At 43.1% G+C, this 24,026-nt stretch overlaps 1 long non-coding RNA gene across 2 annotated transcripts; it reads right to left on the bottom strand.

Moving 5' to 3' along the window:
* Positions 1-2,088: 2,088 nt before the first annotated feature.
* On the bottom strand, positions 2,089-22,491 carry LOC126213019 (uncharacterized). 2 transcript variants are annotated; one of them, XR_007541032.1, is made up of 4 exons: positions 22,268-22,491; positions 6,298-6,435; positions 5,080-5,232; positions 2,089-3,990 (listed from the first exon to the last, which is right to left on the bottom strand). It is a non-coding gene; the product is annotated as an uncharacterized LOC126213019 (long non-coding RNA). The 2 variants fall into 2 exon arrangements; XR_007541033.1 differs by having other exon boundaries at positions 6,317-6,435.
* Between the last annotated feature and the right edge of the window lie 1,535 nt (positions 22,492-24,026).

Below are 24,026 nucleotides of genomic sequence, written 5' to 3'. Positions count from 1 at the left end.
TACAAGTGCACAGCAGTCTGAGTAACACAGTCTGAGTAACACAGTCTGAGTAACACAGTCTGAGTAACACAGTCTGAGTAACACAGTCTGAGTAACACAGTCTGAGTAACACAGTCTGAGTAACACAGTCTGAGTAACACAGTCTGAGTAACACAGTCTGAGTAACACAGTCTGAGTAACACAGTCTGAGTAACACAGTCTGAGTTGTAGTGAGGGATACTCTTCAGGTTAGCCATGTTTACGTTTAGTGATTTTGCTTTTCTCCCCTCATTTACAGGACTCGCGCCAAATGAAAACAAAATGGATTTCTGTGGCTGGGAGCTATGAAGTGAATTAAAATACATTCACATAGTCATGTAGACTAAAATATTTTATTAGTTTCTGTTTTCTGATTTTATCTCGACGTTATTGGCAACCAAGCTTTAAACGTCTTGTAGAACAGTGACGTTATTTCTATCAGTTTGCTAAAGAAATTTGGTTTTTATTGATCTTGTCTGCAGAAGCAGTTTGTTTTTCTTTTTTTATTTAACAAAGTGTTTCATTCCACACTGCTGGCTAATTTCAACTGTTTGCTCAGTTTCAAGTGCTCGCTTTCATTTTCTGTCGTATATAGCATTATGCCGTAATAAAGAGCCGAGCGTGAGATACGACAGTACTGGTACTCCGAGAAAACTAGCATCCCAAATACCACCCAGAAAAGCTTAATACTAGGTACTCGACTGTGAATCAAAGTACGAATGTGCACTTTAAGCCAAATTATGTATTTTAGTACAGTTTACGAACTTCACGTGCACTTGGAATATTCTCCGATGTCCTGTTTCTTTTACGATATAATAGTATCTCTTAACACTATCTGTGTACCGGCATACATAAACATTCATTTGAAGATGACTAAGCAGGCAAATTTGGTAAGCAGTTATGCATAAAGTATTTCATTTCAAATATATTAACAGCTTTAGCAGAATTTTACAAGTCTTCCTTCGGTGAAACAATGCGTTTCGATCGAGACGTGTTTCGGCACTTGTCCGTTACCTCCTCTATGCTTGTGGTTATTTAATAATTTATATCGTCTTCATCTTAAATTTACAGAGCGCCGTTCTGTGGTAAATTATAGACTGGCAGCACATTGCCTCATTACTGTAACTCCACACATGGCTTTCTATCTGTTCCCAGAGCACAACACACACTGCCAACTGTGCAGTTTCTCGGCACTTCACAGATAACTTTCTACACTTTTTATACACTTTAAAATAGTCTTGAAATAACTTATTATCCACGGTTCCAGTGTGTACGAGTAACTAGTTCTTTCTTTCTAGTTCATTCACTTTTTTGCAAGAAATTTACATCCTTTTTTACTAGCTTTTTCCTGTGTGTGAAGATAGAAACCTCATCAGAAATACTACATAGCGGTATTGCAGGGTACAAACAAATAAAATCTATGTTAAAGTCATCACATAGCAAAATATTGGGGTACTTTGAGCAGAATACTCTAGTTGTAAATTGAATATTACGCCAGACCTGCTTCCTTATTTTGCACTCCTTATCCGTATAGGAAATGGTAAAACAATTGCCCTAAGTACAAAAACTCCCTATGTCCCCTCTGAACAACACGACGCAGTGCTTCACACGATGCCTTAATACGAACGAAATTTCAAACACAAATGCGAGGAAAAGCGTACGTGCCGAGCAAGCGCCGTGCACGTCATCCCACCTGCGTGTGCGCAGTAACGCCTGTTTTCTGCCGCTCCCAGGCAACCTCTCCATTTCCACAAACTAAGCTGACACAGTGCAATGGCTGCAAACGTAGAGTCAGAGTCATTTCCCACATACGGTCAACTTAGTTTGCATATGCAGCAGAAGTATTGTAGTTTCGAAACTTTCACTTTCAGTTATGTTACGTGCTGTGGCTTTGGCTGTACTTTTGGAGCTGAGAAGGGAGGGAAACTTTACAGACTTCCTTCTGTATTGATTGATGTAGATACACCGTATGTATAAAAGGCTATTACAATTCAGAGAAACATAAACTAAAGAAAGCAAATGAATTACAAGAAAAACAAAAGTGATGGCAAATCACAAAAGTCAAATATGTACACAAGTTGAAAGATGAAGTTTTTATTTATATATGCATCATTCTGAACCCTTGACAGGGGTATACTCTACTTGCAGAATGTAGCAAATATTACACGAGATAATAAAAGCACTCCACACTCTGAGAAAGAAACGTAAAACAAAAATATAAAAATAACTGTACGTAAAAGAAAAATGAGAACATTTGAAGAAAAATCATTAACACAGATTTTATGTCTCAACATGCTAATGTATGTCAATTTTTCAAATCATTGAGTAAAAAGTGATTTTGGAACTCAAAGTTTCTGCACTACTTTCCTCATGGCCACACTTCTACTGCCTTGTATCACTAAACCTTATATCTTATTTCCCTCCCTTAGAAGCAGATGGATTCTTGTTGCCAGGAACCTGTGAATTATTTTCTCCTGTACACTGTGGCAGGCTGGGAAAACTACTTTCTCCTCCACTGATGCAACCACGGAAGTGGCTATATCAGAGAGCAACAATTCACCTGAGAGTAACATGTTGTTGTTTACTTCTCAACTACACCTGTGCCTTTTGAAATACACACAAAACCTCACTTGGTGGCTCAATAAGTGAGGTCTCTTTAAAGGATTTTAGTTGTAAAAGTACGTTCACAGACATACAGACATTTTCTCTAGATGCTATTGGGCTCCCCTCGAAAAATTTGCAAAGTTCGTGACGCTTCATAACTTGCCTGACAGTGTGACCACACAAATAGTAGAGAGGCTGGTGCTCATCACCTCACACACACAGCGTTACAAAGGGGGTGATCGACTTCCTCAGAACACTTATCCTCATCTTCACTTAGCGATTCCCCCATTAATTTTATTTTCATTATTATCTGTGACAGTAATAAAGATCAGAGAAAGAGCAATAACCCTCAGTGCCCAATTTCTACTCTTGTGGTGCTGGTATGGGACTTTTGAACCTGACCATTGAAAACAGATTTTATAAGGATCTTTTGTAAATCTACTCGACAGCAAAAATTTAAATTTCTTCTTATTCAGGAATGTGTCCTAAAATTCGAAAATACTGGCAGTTATTAAAACTACGCCAGACTGAATTGGTTTCCAGGCACTCTTCAGGCCAATTTCCAAGTTTTCAAATAATCACAGAGTGTCCTAAAGATGGCAGAGAACCTCACTGTACGTTTGTTCATCAGAACGACTCAGTGGCATAACTGGAGCTCTAGATGTCAGGAGGCAAGACCACTTACGAACGTGCTTTACAAACCAAGCTGTGGTTAAAGCACTGACATGAGAACTGGGAAAAGATGGCCCTTTGTAATGGTAATCTATTATTTGTTTCCACCTTGAGGTAGACCCAGCATAAAAACTAATGCACGAGAAGCTGTAGTTGTTGCAAGGGCAAGATTTCATGGAGGTGTGTCGTATCATTACCAATGATGCAGCCATTGCTTCAATCATATTCGAATGATGGAGTGATACCAAACTCATCCATCACGAGAACACGATGTTTCTCCCCTGGTAACATGTGCCCGAGCTTGACTTTCAGCGAACTTATGAGCTCCCTCAGCACAACAGGCCTAAATTTTACATTCTGTAGCGAACATCTCACGGTTCTGTCTGAAGGAAATGGAAGTTTATTTTCCAGCAGGACTTTGTACCCTATACCACCACAAGCTAGTCTAATTTTCAGCCCTTCCTGCACCGTTTCCCCTTTGTTAATATTGCAAACTGATCTGCGCCAAATAAACCGTGCACAATGGCAAGGAGGTTGTCTTTAGTAAAAGGAACAAAAGAAGAGTTTTCAGTTTAAAACTTCAATTTCAGCATGAAGCTGTTTTACTCGGTTCTTCAGGGTGGTGACTTCATCTTCTATTGGTTCCAAGTTCTCTGCAGGACTGATGCCATTGGTCACATTTGAAGGCTCTCCAACCTATGAAACACAGATTTCCAATATTACAATCTTCAAAAATAAAAAGCATTTAACACTATAATATGTTTTTAAGTAGCCAGGGATTGTTTCCCAGTATGCTATCATATGTGATTTAAACATACATAAGGTGACAAAATGTTAGTTTCGAAGCACAGAAGCAAATTATGACAATCTGAGTGGTATTATTCCAGGTGTGCGCTTACTACTATGAAATGCAAAATTAATGCCATATACTAAAAGTGAAATTGTAGATGAGCAATTATACTGAATTCACAACACCAATCATAACAGAGCATGTGAGGCTTGAATATAAAAATTATAATAGCTGTGGGACCAGTGGTACTTTCTGATGTGGGTTGTAGTGGGGATTACAGTTAAGTGCAAGTAAACATTATTTGCAATAAATGATTAAATTATCACGTCCAAACCTAACCACAAGATTAGATATCTTAGCACCTGTTGTGGCACATATGCCAATAAACGCAAAGCTCCGATTACAAAGTTTTAAAAACATGAATGGTAAGGGGACACTCTTAAGTAAACTTTAACCAGCTGTGGTAACAAATCAAAGCATCTATTTTCACATTTAGGTATAATGTTTAACTGTACATTAGAAATACAGTATATACCGTATCCTGGTCCTGTTCACTAAATTACCTTGTGGCAAAGTATTTTGTTCCCTCCATCAACAGACCCTGGACATGCCAGTTTGAAAAATATACAGCTGTTGTGAATGAAATATTTGAGTCTGTTTCTGTACACAACTCAGGATTAAAATGAGAGTATGAAACATAATTTCTGAAGATGAAACTCTGGGCCACATATTTACTACAACTTTTAGAAAGGTATATGCTTATTGTACTCAATTGACAAAGTATTCCTATGACAAGTTCTACGATACAAGGAAGCCTAGCGTCTGCAAGCATAATGCTGTGAAGGGAAATTTTGTGTGTCCTTCGGATTAAAAGAACTAATGTGAACCGTCAGCAGTCACACAAGATTTTCAGAGTGTCATCACAATTCAGCAGCAAGTGGCAGCATGACGTGTGTAAAAAGCTACTGAAGCAATGAATGTTATTTTTGAGTTACCTGTACCCTCAGTGCGTTTCTCTAGTAGGCCAACAAGTTTCCCCTCAGCAGTAGCTTCACGTACCACTGGTGGCTTACGGTAACAGAATATGGTTGGCACAGCATTTGGTTTAAGTTTTTCCACTCCATCAGCTCTGTTGTCCTCAAACTGGTCTGGAGTGAAGTGAGTGTGGTAAACAGAAACAGTACTATCAGCCAATTTGAATACAAATGTTGTGATATAAAAATTTCAAAACTATTCATTATAGCAGTAGTTTATAATATAAAATATACGAATCAGCAATATCGATAGAACTGAGCACACATTCCTCATAACTACATGAGGTGCAAGAAGCCTCTGAGGAACATGAATTAAGGTACGGTAGCTATACATAAACACTGCAACATTGATCAGTCTCTCAGCTTCTACCTGCAAACTAATTGGAAAAAATTTCATTTTACATGAGAGAACTAACATCTTTCAGGTAATGTATTGTATATTCATTCAAGTTTATTTTTCATAAGATTCACATTTCCTGAGTAGGTTTAGGTTTGCTGTGTAACAACAAGTATTGTGTGATGCGCATATTGTAGGCCTACCTAGTATTGCCATCTGAGACTGCCGATTGTACAAGAAACTGTATTAAAAGAAGTAATTAAAATATCCTGTACTGTTAAGATTGACGTTGCAATTCAGCTATGCTTTTCTTTTCATTTATTTCAATGATTGTTAAAATGGTAGGCTTACACTGTTAAAAGCAAATAGGCAATTTGAAAAAGAACATCACTACCACACCAATTACTTTCACAAAACTTACTGGAAACGATACACTGTTAATTCGTCTTTAAAGAACAGTCAGCCATAGTAGCTTAATTTTTGGAGGATGCAACAACGTACTCTAAAACATCCAAATGTTGCATTTTCCATCTTCAACAGTTGGGCCTACACACTGAATACACAACAAAAAACAACGTTTACCTATTTTGTCTTTTGTGCGGCAAAAAATACGCCCCTACAGCGGTCTGTACATTACAGATCTACTAGAAACGAACCATTTTCACTACTTTTGGTAAAAATTGGCTTGAAATCGACGTACCTTTTAAAAACAATCTTGGCGGCTTTAGGCTAACCACGTATAACGATGCACCAAATCTGATCACGAAGTAAGTCAAAAAACAGCAAGTTTATTACACAGTGAGTCTTAAGCCCTAAGATGATTTGTGCTAATCAATACAAACTGTGCTTATTACTGCACACCAGCTAGAGTCTCTTGTGGGTTGCCAGTTGGTTCTGCTGAGTTTCATCAGCCATATTCTCCTCCTTGTCGCATCTCTCCCTTCCGAAGGAATCCTGTACAGTTCTCCTCCCTTTTCGCCCTGAAACAAACAGCCGAAAGCACAGCACTGAGGCATTATTCTACTTAAAACTTCGAAAATACACAACACGTCCCATGCTTCACACACAATGCTCGGGCCAACGATGGCTTCTAATGTCACGTGATGCGGTCTCTGCCAATCCTGAGATGCGAACGGCGACCAATGCAGGGATATAGGATGGCCGTGCTTTCCTTTATACAGAGCTTTACTATTTCTGTAAACATGTCACAAATCCAGAGCAGCAAAGTGGAGTGCACCTAAACTCACCTTGCTCCCAACTTCGGACTTTCTAGCAAAACGACTTCCTCGTGGAAGAACAAATAGGTATGTTTTAAACCCTCAACTATACGAGCAGGTGGATCGGCAAAGTTTCACAAATCGGAAGATGGTATGAGACTTTTAGGTGGGACAGATTCTGTAAGGATTCAACATTCACATTTTGCATTATAAACAACACACGTATATCCTACAGCAGCCTCCAAATAAATTCTCGAACTTGCACAGTTAGGTGCTAATTGTTGGTTGGTTGGTTGGTTGGGGTTTAAGGGACCAAACAGCAAGGTCATCAGTCCCTTGTTTCAAATGTGGTCCATTCCGCTAATGTGACATCTCAGGAAAGTCAGAACAATAAAAGGGAAAACGCTAAAAACATAAAGGGGCAGTCATGTTGTCAATGGTAAAAACAACATGAGGGAAGTCAGCAAGAGAACGAACCCAACGCTATGCTGAAGCAGCATAGGCAAGACCACCTGTGACTTAAAAGGTACAACTGCTATAATGCAGAAAATACGTATGGGAATAGAAAGACTAACAAAGCCTTAAAAAAAGGGTTAAAAAAGAGTAAAAGGGGAAGAAAAGAGGATTCAGGTCAGGGAGGTGAATCGGGAATCTCTGAACACTGCCTACAGTGGGAGACACCCAAACACTCACCGCCCTGCCCCAACACCAGAGAGATTAAAAACCTTAAAACTGAGAATAAAAACCACTCTCCCGGAGGAAACCGAGAACCAGAGAGACCATCCGGGAATCGTCAGCCAACATCAAAGGTAAAGTGTGGGGGAGTCTGTACTTAGCACGCAGAGCCAAAAGAAGGGGGCATTCAACCAAAATGTGGGCTACCAACTGGAAGGCTCCACAACCACATAGCGGGGGTGGCTCATCACGCAAAAGAAAACCACGGGTCAGCCTGGTATGGCCAATGCGGAGACGACACAGTGTGGTCGAGTCCTTTCGGGAGAGGCGGAAGGAAGAACACCACGGGCCTGGTGTCACCTTATTCGCACAAAGTTTATTAGACAGGGAAGTAGCCTCCCAAGAATTGGCCCATGACTGTGCGAAGTAGGATTTGATGTGAAGCCGTAAATCCGCTGCAGGAGCGGTTACAGAAAACGGGGTAAGTGATTGCTGCCCCAGCCAAACGATCAGCGAGCTCATTACCGGGATACCCACACGGCCAGGGACCCAAAGGAAGTCAACGGAACAAGCAGCACGGTGAATATCAGCGAGATGGTTACGGATGGCAGAGACAGAGGGATGGCGCGAAAACACCGGTCAATAGCAAGAAGGCCACTCTTCGAGTCCGTGCATAACAAAACGCGGTTGTGTTGGGACTGTTTCATAAAGCTAAGGGCCTGGGAAATTGCCATCAATTCCGCAGTAAACACCCCACATGTAGGTGGCAGCAGATGATTTTCCGTTCCAACAGAGGACGTGAAGGCATACCCCACACAATCAGCAGATTTAGAGCCATCAGTGTAAAAAACAACAGCATCCCGAAACTCCCATAAAATTTGGCGGAAAAAGGAACGGAACACCACCGGGGGGACGGAATCTTTCGGACCTCGGCGGAGATCCGTCCGAATTCGAGGCCGAGGAACTAACCAAGGGGGTGGGGGTGGGGGGGTGGAGGGGAGGGAGCGAGGAAGGCAGGACAAAGAAGGAAGCTGAAAATCACGGCAAAGAGACGTAAGGCGGAGCCCAACCGGTAAACCCGCCCGAGGGCGGGAGTCGGGTGGGCGATGTCCATGGTGTGGGAAGAGGATAGAATAGGAAGGATGAGTGGGAGAGGAACGGATAGTGAGTGCGTAAGACACCAGAAGCTGGGACCGCCGAACACAAAGGAGGGGGGGGGGGGAGATCCCAGCTTCAACCAGGAGACTATCAACAGGGCTAGTAGGGAAGGCACCGGTGGCCAAACGGATACCACGATGGTGGACTGGATCCAGCACGTGCAGTGAGGAAGGAGCAGCTGAACCATAAACTTGACAACCATAGTCCAAGCGAGACAGAACTAGAGCACGATAAAGACGGAGGAGGAGAGAACGGTCCGCACCCCAAGAGGAGGGGGCATGGAAGCGAAGGACATTGAGTTTACGTAAACATCCTACCTTCAGGAGTCTGATATGGGGCAACCAAGTGAGCTTGTTGTCAAAAAGAAGACTCAGGAAACGAAACTGTGGGACCACAGGCAATCGGTGGGCATCGAGATAGAGCTCTGGATCAGGGTGGATCGTAGTACGGCGACAGAAGTGGACCATCCGTGATTTTAGAGGAGAGAATTGAAACCCGTGTGAGAGGGTCCATGCAGAGGCACGCCGTATAGCCACCTGGAGCTGCCGCTCTGCAGATGCCATCGAAGAGGAGCTAACCCAAATGCAGAAATCATCCACATACAGGGCAGGGCGACCAAAGGACCGACAGAGGCCACAAGTCCATCGATAGCAATGAGGAAAAGAAGGACACTCAAGACAGAACCCTGTGGGATGCCCGTCTCCTGGGTCCGTGGAGAACTAAAAACAGTACCAACTCGGACTCTGAACGACCGACGGAACAGGAACTGACGGATAAAAATTGGGAGTGGGCCCCGAAGACCCCACTGATGAAGGGTAAGTAAGATGTGACGGCGCCAGGCCGTGTCATAGGCCTTGCGAAGGTCAAAAAACACTGAAACCAAATGGCGGCGCTGGGAAAAAGCCTGCCGAAGTGCGGATTTCGAGCGAAGTGAACGATTGATCGGGGACCGTCCCTCTCGAAAGCCACACTGGTAAGGGGACAACAGATCCTGAGATTCGAGGACCCAACTGAGCCGACGGGCTACCATCCGTTCGAGTAACTTACAAACAATATTGGTCAAACTAATTGGCCGATAGCTGTCAACAGATAGGGGGTTCTTACCAGGCTTAAGGACAGGAACCACGATGCTATCCCTCCACTGACAAGGAAAGTCACCCTGGAGCCAGATACGGATAAACACCCGAAGAAGATGTTGCCGTTGTGGAGCACTGAGATGGTGAAGCAGTTGGTTATGAATGGAATCTGGGCCGGGGGCTGTATCATGAGAAGAAGATAGAGCAGAAAGAAATTCCCATTCTGTAAAAGGTTTGTTGTAAGATTCTGACTCACAATGGGTAAAAGATAAGGTGGGAGTTTCAGCCCGCTGTTTCAGGTGAAGGAAAGCAGCCGGATAGGAGGCTGATGCTGATGCCACTACAAAATGGGTCGCAAGATGTTCTGCAAGAACTAATGGGTCCGTACAAATGCCATCTGGGAGGTGAAGGCCTGGGAGGGTGGACTGCCCATGGCAACCTTGGAGAGAGCGAAGTGCAGCCCATACCCGTGACGGGGGGACAGTAGAACCGAGGGAAGAAAGAAATCGTTCCCAACATATCCGCTTGCTCTGTTTGATTAAATAACGGGCTTTAGCGCGGAGGCGTTTAAACGTAGTAAGGCTGGCTTCAGATGGGTGCCTCTTAAAGTGTTGCAAAGCTCAACGGCGATCACGGATGGCAATGGCAATGGCAATGGCCGTACTCCACCGCGGGACTTGCCGGCGACGAAGTGGTCCAGATGAGCGCGGGACAGCAAGGTTAGCAGTGCGAACAATCGCGTCAGACACGTCACGTAGGATGTCATCAATACAACCCCGACAAAGAAGGAGAAAACACGAGCTGTGCAGTGTATAGAGGCCAGTCGGCGCGTCGGAAAGACCGACGAGGTAACCTGTCCGTCGGGGAACGGGAAGGGAGCGAGATAATCGACGGGAAATGGTCACTGTCACAAAGGTCGGCGTGTGGCGACCAGTGTAATGAAGGGAGGAGAGAGGGAGAAGAAAGAGAAAGATCAATGGCAGAAAAGGTACCATGACCGACACTGAAATGAGTAGGGGAGCCATCATTAAGAAGGCACAGGTCGTGGTCTGCAATAAATTGGTCTATAAGAAGACCTCGTCTAGATGGAAAGGCACTGCCCCACAAAGGATGATGAGCATTAAAATCCCCAAGGAGGAGGAAGGGAGGAGGAAGTTGCTGAAGAAGGGTGGTTAAGGCAGCAGGTGTAAGAGTCCTGTCAGGAGGGAGATAAAGATTGCAAACCGTGACCGCAGAGTCTAGGTGGACCCTAACAGCAACCGCTTCCAATGTAGTTTGAAGAGGAATCCACGTGCTAACAATGTCTGTACGGACCGACGTACAAACGCCACCAGAAGCCCGCAGGGGTCCGACCCGATTTCGACAGAAAACACGGAACCCACGGAGGGTCGGTGAGTGAGCATCAGTAAAATGGGATTCCTGGAGAACCACACAAGCTGCAGAGTAGGGCGAAAGAAAGGATTTCAATTCCAGAAGGTGATGGTAGTATCCATTAGAATTCCATTGCAGAACCACAGAACGATGATTTAAATGGGGGCTGAACACGCTAAATCCAGTCATACTGCCGGGTCCCCACCCGTCACCGACAAGGAGAGGGCGACATCCGTGAATGACAGGTCAGAATCCGGCTGTGAAGTCGGGCGAGGGACCTCCGGTGACACCAGAGGCTCTTTGTCCCGGGACTTATGTTTCTTCTTCTTTTCAGGCTGAGATCGAGGAGGGCTGTGTGGCATAAAGGAGCCAGCTGCAGCAAGATCAGGAACAGAAAGAGACCGGGCGACCCGGGGGCGGACAGACCGCGGCTCTCGCAGTCGCCGCGCGGCAGCAGACCTTTGACCTGGAAGGTGCCGGGAAGGGGCATCCCGGGGGAGGCGCCCTTGACCGGCAGACGCCGAAGGAGTGGGACACTTCTCCGGCTGGGGAGGGGGAGCAGCGCCCAGAGGAGAAGGTGTGGGAGCCGCAGGGGAGGGGGGGAGGAGTGGGGTCCGGGATGGGGGTAAGGAAGGGGGGGGAAGGGGGGAAGATGTAACCAAGGCGTAACTAGATGTCACGGGCACAGGGTGAAGACGTGCATATTTCTTACGGGCCTCTGTGTAGCTTAAACGATCGAGGGACTTATACTCCTGTATCTTCTTTTCCTTCTTATATACTGGGCAATCTGGTGAACGTGGAGAATGACTACCACGACAATTTACACACACAGGAGGGGGAACACGGGGACTCCGCTCACGGAGTGGACGTCCACAGTCACCACAGAGAGGGGCCTGGGAACAGCGGGAAGACGTGTGTCCAAAACGCAAGCACTTAAAACACCTCATAGGAGGTGGGATGTACGGCTTCACATCACACCGATAGACCGTAATCTTAACTTTCTCAGGGAGGGTATCCCCTTCAAAGGCCAGGATAAAGGCACCAGTAGCAATGCGGTTGTCTTTAGGACCCTCCTGGACACGCCGAACAAAGTGAACACCCCGCCGTCCGAGATTGTTCCAAAGTTCATCAGTTTGAAGGATGAGGTCCCTGTGAAAAATCACACCTTGTACCATATTTAGAGACTGGTGGGGGATAATGGACACAGGGATTGTGCCAAGATGGGTACAGGCACAAAGAGCCGCAGACTGGGCAGCTGAAGCAGTTTTGATGAGCAACGAACCCGACCGCACCTCGCTCAGGGAGTCCACTTCGCCAAACTTGTCTGCAATGTGTTCCACAAAGAATAAAGGTTTGACACTGGTGAAAGTATCTCCATCAGTCCTGGTGCAAACTAGATAATGGGGGAAAGGTTTTGCCCCTAGACGACGGGCCTGTCCCTCTTCCCAGAGGGTAGCCACGGAAGGGAAGGCCGAAGGGGCAAGAGAAGCAGCACTCTAAGAGTCACTTCCATGCAGAGAGACGGCCGCAGAAGAACGGCCAGAGTTCTGGACCCGTATGCGTTTCATCTGCATAGCGTCCGCCCCGATACCACCCACTCCGATCAGGGGCTCTCCTCACTGGCGCCACCCAGCCACAGCGAGGACGGCCACTGCCGGGAGTTCCGATGCCCCAGGATGACGAGCAACCACTCCGAGGCATGCATGAGGAGGTCACAGCTCAGGTATCAGAAGTGTGATCCCTCTGTCTTCAGGGGGCTCAACCAAAAGGGTACACAGCGACCCCACCACACGGGCTGGCCACCGTGCTGGCTATGTACCCTAGCGTCAGACGACGACGTGAAAGAAGAGGTGGAATGTACTAGGAGGGCGCACGCCGGAGACACTAGGTAAGGTGCTCTTCCCCAAATGGCTCACACTACGGAAGAGAAATTTTGTAATGGAGGTCAAACCCCAGAGGGGGACCGAGGGATGCCAAAAGGAGGAGATGATTATGCAACAAAGCCGAATTGGAAAACCAACAGAACCAGGAGGATAGCGGGGCCAACATAAGCAGGGACACCAACAGAGGGGAGGAGAGGGCGAGGGGAAAGGAGCAAGGAGGGGAAAGGATGGGAAGGGAAAGGAAATGCAGCCCTGGAGAGAAAGAAGGCTGCAATGGCTCGGGGCCCCGTGCTTGCCACACACGTATCCACAAAAGAGTTGCGGACCCCTTGGGGGGAACAGTGGAAAAGCTATTGTCACCACAAACCACGTCGAACCGGGAGAACACGCTACACCCATGTCTTCCACATCAACAAAATAGAACAAGACTGAAGTCGGCTATTTTAGTGCAGTGCAATTACTTGATGCTACCCTGAAACAAAACGATAAAGGTGGTGTTGTCGGCAGTTTCATAAAATATATGACAACATTTTTTGAAAGCAATTAAAAGGCACAGAGTAAGAACACTGTAGCACATCAATAAATTCGGTGTATTTTACATGTGCGCACGCTATTTAAAGAAATATTAATTTCTATCCCGGAAAGAAACTAAATCCTCATTACTTCCCGAGAGAACTGAATGTGTACGTTTTCACGACACTTGACTGTGTTCAAAATGACTACTGTCAGCGACTAATTGTGTAGCTCTGTACTCGCTCCCCCACGAACCACGGACCTTGCCGTCGGTGGGAAGACTCGAGTGCCTCAGTGATACAGATGGCTGTACCGCAGGTGCAACCACAACGGAGGGGTATCTGTTGAGGCGCCAGACAAACGTGTGGTTCCTGAAGAGGGGCAGCAGCCTTTTCAGTAGTTGCAGGGGCAACAGTCTGGATGATTGACTGAACCAGCCTTGTGACATCAAGCTAAATGGCCTTGCTGTGCTTGTACTGCAAACAGCTGAAAGCAAAGGGTAACTACAGCTGTAAGTTTTCCTGAGGGCATGCAGCTTTACTGTATGGTTAAATAACGATAGTGTCCTCTTGGGTAAAATATTATAGATGCAAGATATTTCCTCATTTGGATCTCCGGACAGGGACAACTCAGGAAGGTGTCAGTATCAGGAGAAACAAAACTGGGGTTCTACATTTCGGAGCGTTGAATGTCAGATCCCTGAATTGGGCAGGTACGTTAGAAAATTTGACAAGGGAAATGGATGGGTTGAAGTTACATATAGTGGAAATTAGTGAAGTTCGGTGGCACAAGAAACAGGTCTTCTGGTGATGTGAATACAGGGTTATAAATACAAAATCAAATAGGGGTAATGCAGCAGTAGGTTTAATAATGAATAAAAAATTGGAACAATTATAAGCTACTACAAACAGTATAGTGAAGGTCTACCACAGTAGTACAAGTTTATATGCCAACTAGCTCTGCAGATGAAGCGATTGAAGAAATTGCTCAGAGTGATAAGGGAGACCAAAATTTTATAGTCCATGGGGACTGGAATATGGTAGAAGGCAAAGGAAGCGAAGGAAATGTAGTAGGTGGATTCTGACTGGGTGTAAGAAATGAAAGAGGAAGCCACCTGGTAGAATTTTGTACACAGCATTACTTAGTCATTGCTAACACTTGGTTTAATCATGGAAGAAGGTTGTACATGTTGAAGAGAGTTGGTGACACTGGAAGGTTTCAGACTGATTATGTAACGGTAAGACAGATTTGGGAACCAGGATTTAAATTGTACGACATTTCCAGGGGCAGATGTGGACTCTGACCACAATTTAATGGTTATGAACTATAGGTTAAAACTACAGAAACTGCAAAAGGTAGGAATTTAAGGAAGTGGGACCTGGATACACTGAAAGAACCAGACTTTGTAGAGACTTTGAGAGACAGCATTAGAGAACAATTGACAAGAACACAAGAAAGGAATACAGGAGATGAAGAATGGGTGGTTCTGAGAGATGAAATAGCGTAGCAAGCAGAGAATCAAGTAGGTTGAAAGATGAGGGCTAGTAGAAATCTTGGGGTAACACAAGAAATATTGAATTTAACTGATGAAAGGAGAAAATACAAAAATTCAGCAAATGAAGCAGGCAAAAAGGAACACAAACATTTCAAAAATGAGATCAACGGGAAGTGAAACATTGCTAAGCAAGAATGTCTAGAGGACAACTGTAAGGCCGTAGAAGCATAAATCAATGGGGATAAGATGGATGTCACCTACGGGAAAATTAAAGAGGCTTTTGGAGAAAACGGAACCACTTGTATGAATGTCAAGAGCTCAGATGGAAAATCAGTTCTAAGCAAAGAAGGGGAAGGAGTATAGAGGGTCTGTACAAGGGCGATGTACTTTAGGGCAGTATTATGGAAATGGAAAAGGGCATAGAGGAAGATGAGAAGGCAGATACGATACTGTGTGAAGAGGTTGACATAGCACTGAAAGACTCAAGTCCAAACATGGTCCCGGGGGTAGACAAAATTCCATTAGAAGTACTGACGGCCTTTGGAGAGCCAGCCATGACAAAACTCTTTCACCTCGTGGGCAAGATTTATGACACACCCGAAATACCCTCAGACATCAAGGAGAAAATAATAGTCCCAATTCCAAAGAAAGCAGGTGCTCACAGGTGTGAAAATATCAAACTATCAGTTTAATAAGACACTGTTGCAAAACAGACGTAGGGGAAAACTGAAGAAGATGACCTCAGAGAAAATCAGTTTGGATTCTGTAGAAATGTAGGAACATGCAAGCCATTGCTGATCCTACGACTTATCTTAGAAGCTAGGTTAAGAAAAAGCAAACCTACGTTTATAGCAACTGTAGACTCAGAGGAAGCTTTTGACATTGTTGATTGTAACATGCTCCTTCAAATTCTGAAGGTGGCAGGCATAAGATACAGGAAGCATAAGGCTATTTACAAATTTTACTTAGACAGGATGGCAGTTACAAGAGTCGAGGGGCACAAATGGGAAGCAGTGATTGGGAAGGAAGTGTGACAGTGTTGTAGCCGATCTTCAATGTAATTCAATCTGTACATTGTGCAAGCAGTAAAGGAAACAAAAGAAAAATTTGGAGAAGACATTAAAATCCAATGAAAAGAAATAAAAAACTTGAGGTTTGCCGATGACATTGCAATTTTGGCAGAGACTCAAAGATCTTGTAAGAACAGTTGAAGGGAATGGACTGTGTCTTGAAACGAGGATACGAGATGAACATCAACAAGAGCACAACAAGGAAAATGGAATGTAGTGGAATTAAATCAGGTGATGCTGAGGGAATTAGAGTAGATGACACACTTAAAGGAGTAGAGGAGTTTTGCTGTTTGGGCAGCAGAATAATGATGGTCAAAGTAGAGAGGATATAAAATCAGAACATGATAATTCTGTGTACACCATATCTCACAGTCTTTGGACTGGCCAAATTTTTTGTGAGATGGTAGTACAGAAGTGGTGGTGGTGGTGGCGGCGGTATCATCAACCGCAGTTGACGATACCAAAACCCCAACTTCTACAGCTAAAAGTACAAAAATTGGAATCAATCATTTCAGTTACGTCAACCACAACTATTGATACCAAAAAACCAACGCCTACAACTACAAAAGTTAAAACCAAAAGCACAATACCTCAAAAATCTAAGTATCAAACATCTCTACATAAATTAAAACACATTCAACACACTACGAATACACAAAACATCACAACTCGTAAAGAGCAGACAAAAAAATAAAAAAATTACTTACAACATGCACGCACACACACACACATCATGTCCATACCTAATAACAAAAGCCACACAATAACTTAAACATCTTACCGCACCACAAACAGCAAACCAAAAACGCCTAACGAAAATGCCAAACACACAAACAAAAAAAATTGATAACACACTGAAAAATCTTCCAAACCTTACATCGTGAACTACAAACACTGCCAACGACTTCACACACCTTCCACCACATCCACCGTCAAACGCAACAAGACGACACCGACAAACACAACAGACACAAACACCGCGCCGTAACGACCCTGCACACGGCCACACCCTTATGCCAGGGATCAAACCAGGTGCCGATGCTTCCACTCAGCCTCGAAAGCACGATGTGTGATAATTAAATTGCTAAAATTTTACATAAGTAACAAATTGGTTTGGCGATCCAGAGATGGAGGATGAAAGGAGTGACAGAAGAAGAGCGGAATTTTGGTTATGCCAGAGCTAAACGTTTGTCAGGTTACCATCTGTTGCATGTTATAACCAACTAGGTTGTGGTGGGGGCCAAACTGTTCTGTCATTTTAACTGGATCTAATGAGTCAAATACTCATTTAGAAAATATCAATGAAATATGCAAATTACTAAATTTGTGGTAAATATTAGGTGGTATGTGTGTGTGTGTGTGTGTGTGTGTGTGTGTGTGTGTGTGTGTGTGTGAGAGAGAGAGAGAGAGAGAGAGAGAGAGAGAGAGAGAGAGAGAGAGAGAGAGAGAGAGAGTATAACGAAGATGACGGATGTTGTCGTGTATGTTGTTAATTGTGATAGAGTCAGTCTGTTTTCTTCGGTATTTCTGGGTCTGCAGTGTTTGAAGGATGCCTGATTTTCTGCCCAATATTGTTGTGTGTGGTGAATGATATGTTTATGTCTTTTCCTATTAAGACATTGGCAGTTTGACATGGTGCTGCATGGGAGATCTTATTTTATGTATGTTTTTTGTGCTGTGATTCTTTTGCAATCATTTGAGTTTTTCAGGGACTCTACTGCACTGGTGATTTATTATTTCAATTTCTTGTTTACATATATCGTCAGAGTGTTGTAGTTGGATTGCTGTTCCTGCAGACAACATACCAGAATGCTGCGATTTTCAGGCTGTGGGATGATGAAAGGAGTTGTGGGTGGCAGTGTTGTAGATTTACAATAAATTTCAATCTGATTTCTATTATTCATTATTCTAATGGTCAGGTCTAGTAAGTTTACAATGTCACCTACTTGGATCTCAGCTGTGAAATTTATACTTTCATGGGAGGTGCTGAATAATTAGGTAACTCATTGCCAGCTTATTGTGACGTATATGACAGAAAGGAGCCTGTGACCACCTGAGGCATTACATTTTAGTTATTTTATTTGCACATTTGGATTTATGTTCAGGTTTTAGTCAGTGACTTCCACACGGACGAGTTCTAAATAGTGATTTGTTTCTGTACACACAGTTACTCAGGTTACCCTAGAATCCTAACACAAGACGCACCTCATATTAATACAAATAAATCCAACTGATGAGTGAAATATCTGTCTGGACTATAGCGTGATGTGGAAGTGAAACATGGACAATAAACAGCTTAGACAAGAGTTGAATAGTAGCTGTTTAAATGTAGTGCTGCAGAAGAATGCTGAAGATTAGTGGGTAGACAATCATCAGCGAAGAGGTATTTGCTTTTGAACAAAATCGCACACATACAATATTGTTTTATATTACCAGCTTGATGTTCATGAAGATCTGCCAACTCTGACCAGCAACATGTCTCATTCCAGTTCAATAGTGTGGCGGATCCCAAAACTATTCGCTACAAATGAAAGAAAAACAATGAGGGATAGATGTGGCACTTCTACACTATAACAATTAGTTTATCACTTGCAGACCCGCAAATAGAATTCTCCCGTGAAAATAATGGAGGAGGTCATAATCGATAAAGAGGTATATAATTTCGGAGGAGAAAAATTTATGGCACCACCTGTCTGAAAGTTCAATCAGGGTAACAGGAAATATCATGAGGCATAAAGTAACAGTTAATTGGATAACGGAGGGAAGCGTTGGCAGTAAAAATTTTGTAGAGAGACAAAGCCTCAAATGCAGTAGGTAGGTTGACACGTATGTAGGTTGCAGCAGTTATTCAGACATGAAGAGGCTTGTACATGAGAGACTAGATCGGAGATACGTACGAAACCAGTCTCGAGGGTCACGACCACAACAATATCCTTGCAGCAGTAACGACGCTACGAAAAGCAGTCAGACTGATCACAGGCAAGAAAACCTGCAAGCTGGCTGACCCTCTTGGAATTCCAACCATGTGTTTGTTCTTGTCCAGTTTGTGTCTTATTTTCCTTTTCTGATCATCAGTTAGGAGTCCAACTGCAGCCTTTGGGGCTGCTAAATTCACATACATCTATGCCTCAAAAAACTTCAACAGCTGTTACATTCCTTCAAATAACAAAGCTTATACAGAAGTCACAAATGCACAAAGGCACTGAGAGAGGATCAGAGAGTCTAGAATGATTTTTGGACTTGGTTAACTTAAGTAGTTATAACAAGTTACAGCAGAGTACGGAAGCTGGTGTGGAAGAAATAGAAGCAGCAACGGCGCACTCTAATGTGGAGGTTTTGCAGTGCCACAGCCAGTCGTGAGTAAACACAGCTGTCAGCCGCGTCATCGGGGTGCCGACTGAACTGCTGTCGACTGGAACAATGTCTCGTGTGTGACGTTACCCGTGACATAACATAAGGGTGTTGTCATGTGGGACGGCTTGGAGTTTGGTTTGTGACTGTGGTGTGCTTGTAGATGTCGTCGTGTTGTGGTTTCTTGTGCTCTCTGGTGGTATGTTCAGGGTTTTCGTTTGTGTGGCGTAATGGGCTCAGTTCGCTTTTGCTCATTATCCAGAATTGTTCGACTGTTGGCTGTGTTTGTAGTGGAATTCGTTTCAGTGAGTTAACGATTTTACGTGAAGGTTAATTTAGTGTTGTTCGCTGTACGTCGTGTGGTAATTTTAGTAAAATTAATCGGTTGTTGTTTTTGTTCAGGAATGGATATGACGGATAAAATTAACAGTGCGCAGGTCAATGGAAGTGTTCGATCCTAATGTGTGGCTGTGTATGTTGGTATTGGTATCGGGAGATGTTTTTGAGCTATATAGGCCAAGGGAAGTGTTTGATCCTGATTTATGGGATCGGGAGCTGCTGTTGAGCTATTTACGTCAAGGGAAGTCTCCTATTCCAGATGATTTTGTGTTTAGTGGTATTTGGGGAGTTTTGTGATGTCGGTTTTTTTCGTCGTTTTGTGTGGTTTTGTATGGAGGTGGATCTCTAAATTTGTTTATATTTAGTTTGCTCCCACCCAAAAACACACCAATTCCCGCGATTGTCCCGTTAGTGTCATTAGGCTTGTTGTGGAAAGTGTGTGTGTGTGTTTGTTTTTCGATGTATTTTCGTCGCATGTGTACGCAACGACTTTATATGCGCCATATTGGAATCGTGGTTTATGGTCATTTCCGCCATATTTGTGACGTCATGGGTCAAAGCAGACGGGTGGGATCGGACACTTCCGTATTTCCAGAGCATCTTACAGGAAGCGTAATGCAACACATCTTTTGGTTAGATTCGGATTACAGACAGACAGCTTTGATAGGAAGTAGAACTGAAGTGCACCATAAAATATGGAACAGTTTGCACCTAAGTTAAACGTTTGTTCTGTCAAAACATTAGAATGCTCCATGGAGAGATGAGCTTTTTTATGTCTAGGTGTGTGAAATTCTGATGTGTGATGCTTTGTGCCTCTCTCAACACCATGAACTCACAGTGGTGGAGAAGTTAAATATAATGGATTACATTCATCATGTACGTGTACAGTTAACTTCAAAGGAGGAGGAGTTGCAATACAAAAGCAAAAATATAAAAAGAAACAATTTTTGTGTAGACTGGAATGTAAAAGCATCTGCTTGTTAGTTATTACTGCAGAATAACACACATCTAATTATAACTCTCTTCAGGGGTCTACAAGACTTGCCGTGATTTTGGAGAAATGTAGATGCATTACTGAGCTATCTGTCAAATAAGCTGAATCAGTTGGTTGTTCGTGATGATCTGAATGCACATTTGTTACAAGATAGTGAGAGGTAAAAAGTACTAGAATCAAAGAAGTCTACAGTATTTCCAGAAATATGCATATCGTGATGAATTAATAATGCAGACATCTTTTACATATTTCCGCACATTAACGTATTATGGTAATGTCGCAACCTAAATTTAATAGCAAACAGGTGAACTATTCATGCATCAATTATCTACTGAATGTGCTCCATGTTAATGGTTTTAAGTTTCACAAGCATTTCTGGAGCTATTAATGATCCACCATCACTCATTTTCATGGTTATCTGTACGGGGCTGGATGAAAATATTTTATACTTCTTGTCCCACTTAAAAATTACAGTGCAATAAAAACTGATTTTTGTTTAAATAGTTGGCGACACTAGTTTCCCCCCACCCCCCAGCATATGGCAGGCAAATCAGTTCACGTCTGTTATTAGAATATCAGGCTTGTGGCCCAGAATGTTTAACATCCTATTAATGAAACCATAAATCATAAGTGTTCCTATAGTATTTGAGGCAGTTGTCATTCAGCAGCAAAAGATAATATAAACAAGATGTGTAGGTTACTTAAGTTATAAAACTAATTTTTCTATTTTACATGTTTCCTAGGGGCATATTTCAAAAACATTTTCCTCTCTGCAATGGCCTTGCGTACCTATAGCGGTTCACATTGACAAAAAGAGGTTGGGGCAGCAGAGGTTGGGGTATCACAAATCCGTTCCGCAGTTTTAAATGGCTCTGGAATAATGCGTCTCGATTTACCGGTGAAATTATAGTTGGCTGATCTCATTACGTATACTGTGTATTAAAGGTGCAAAAAATTCGTAACTGTCTATTACAATTATATTTAAAAATGAAAAAGACGTTCATCTGCAAAACAACAAAAGTTTAGAAATATTACTGATAATGACAACACACACGTTCGAGTAATACACACTAATACCTTATCTGTGGCATTCCACTTACAGAATTGCTTGAAAGCAATTTAATTTTTAATTTAAAAACTTAGCATCTCCTCTTTAGTAACATTCATTCCTTGGTACGTAATTTCCGTTCGGTTTAACGTATCACAATATTTTACACACATGCTGAAGCTGTAGTTGCACTTGAGATCGTTTACTGCAGTAACGTCTTACACAGTTGTAAAATAACGAGAAATTAAGAAATCAATTATGATATCGTCATTCAGTTTGCTTTCGTTTTGCGTTTGTCTTGTTTCGTTTTCATTCGTCATGTCCCGTGTCGATAAATTAAACACAAGGGTGGAGGGGATTGGAAAACCATGCTTCAGGATTTGCACACCACTAATTGAAACGTGACTGTCTTGGGGCTCAGTTATGACATTTTTCTGTTTCTAACAACTGTACACCTGTGCAAGCACCGATACTGCACGTCTGAATTTAACCTCAACAATCTACTACTAGTTACGTCAAGAACTTCAATAAGTTAAACTACTGCAGGTCTCTGCTACGTGATATACTCGTTGCGGAATCCTACATTTTCTAATCCACGTTAATGCGTGAAAATTGCACTTACTTTAACAACGCAGTTGCTTTTGCATTCTGCCAGTTTGCTCTGCAGATGTTCATCAGCCGTATTATTCTTCTTGCTGCTTCCCTCTCTTCTTCTCTTCGTAAGTACAACTAAAAGCACAGCATTGCTGGTTTATTCAAGACGAAAATACCCAATATTTCCTATTTTAAACGAATATCTCACGAATTACAGTCAACTGTAACCTGCGCTGATGTAAATACGGCCATCCATACTTTTGCACTGACGGCAGCGACTCGACCTGCCATCTGTCTGCGGCAGTTGGTACTGCGGCCAGCAACTCCTGCCCTCTCGCGTCTCTCCGGTGCACTACGTGCAGCTGGCCAATTGTTTTTTCCGCCATTATACCTCGTGCCGTCTTCTCCAGCCTTAGTCGCGCAACGTACCTATCATAAGACCAATTAAAGGATGTTCATTCTTAGAACTGTTTCCCAAATCAATTACACATCAAAATGTGATTAAGATTCAAATAGAGCAACTCTACAGTTATGCACAAGCAAACAAACAAATAAAACTCATTTAACCTAAGGATGAATTTTGTTCATTTGTGGTTGTGCGAGAAAGGAAGCACTAAGATTTCCAAATGTGTGTGAAATCTTATGGGACTTAACTGCTAAGGTCGTCAGTCCCAAAGTTTCCACCCTACTTAACCTAAATTATCCTAAAGACAAACACACACACCCATGCCAGAGTCGGGACTCGAACCTCCGCCGGGACCAGCCGCACGGTGCATGAGTGCAGCGCCTTAGACTACGATTACGAGGTATGTATGAGATATGCCGGTGAACGTTAACTGCGAGAGATAATCAGCACCTTAAAGTTGATCTCATAGCAATGTTGAGATACGTACAGCGAGCTGCTATATTGGTATAAACTACAGAGAACTACAGGAATAATACAGATAAGCAAACTGAAGTCCAATTAGACGAATTTCAGATACAACATAGAGTGTGATTTTGTTAACCACACCTTTCAAAAATTAAATGGTAGAAATTTTGCTGATCTATGCACTAACATCAGCGTTGACCACATATGTAGAATACATTACCAAACTTGTACCTGGGTATGAAAAATTCTCGCCACTAACATTATACAGACAGGGGCAGGTACAACAATTTTATTAGTAAAAAAGCTATTAGTAAACATTTGGTTCGCGAAGCAGTTGTTTATTACCTCTAAGAGTTTCCTGTCAAAGTTCTAAACTGGAAATGAGAGATGCTCACGAACGCAGTGTCGCTCGTCGTCGCCGATAGATGGCACACCACAACTGCAGCGCCGCAAAGCGAAGAGCGTCTCAACTCACTGTGCTGGCAACACGGCTGCCTCGAGGAAAAAGAATAAACGAATTTTGAACACTAAGCTTTGCAACCCATAGGATTGGCAGAGTTTAATATCAACATCTGTTAACAGTGGTGGCGAAACAGATTGAATGTTCATTAAAAATGGCGGCAAGTGAGAGTTTAGATGGTGTTAACTCTGAATTAAGTTCAAATGGCGGAAGCAAAGCTGTACACCTTGTACTTTATGTCGAATTGCATTCAACAGCGTTGTATATAACATATAGTTGAATAATTTTGTGATTCTAATTCAAGTTGACAGTGTCTTTAAGTGCTATACTTAGGATGGGAACAGAACTTCATCCACAAATTTCATCCGGCCTTGCTATGTGACTCGGTACTTATTGTGTTAAAGTGGAAACTTTATATGCCTCTTCACTTCTGCTGCCACAGTTTCTGTAGTTCCC

This window comes from Schistocerca nitens, chromosome 11, assembly GCF_023898315.1.
Source record: "Schistocerca nitens isolate TAMUIC-IGC-003100 chromosome 11, iqSchNite1.1, whole genome shotgun sequence".
Classification (NCBI taxonomy): domain Eukaryota; kingdom Metazoa; phylum Arthropoda; class Insecta; order Orthoptera; family Acrididae; genus Schistocerca; species Schistocerca nitens.
This window is presented reverse-complemented; position numbering and strand designations above follow the sequence as displayed.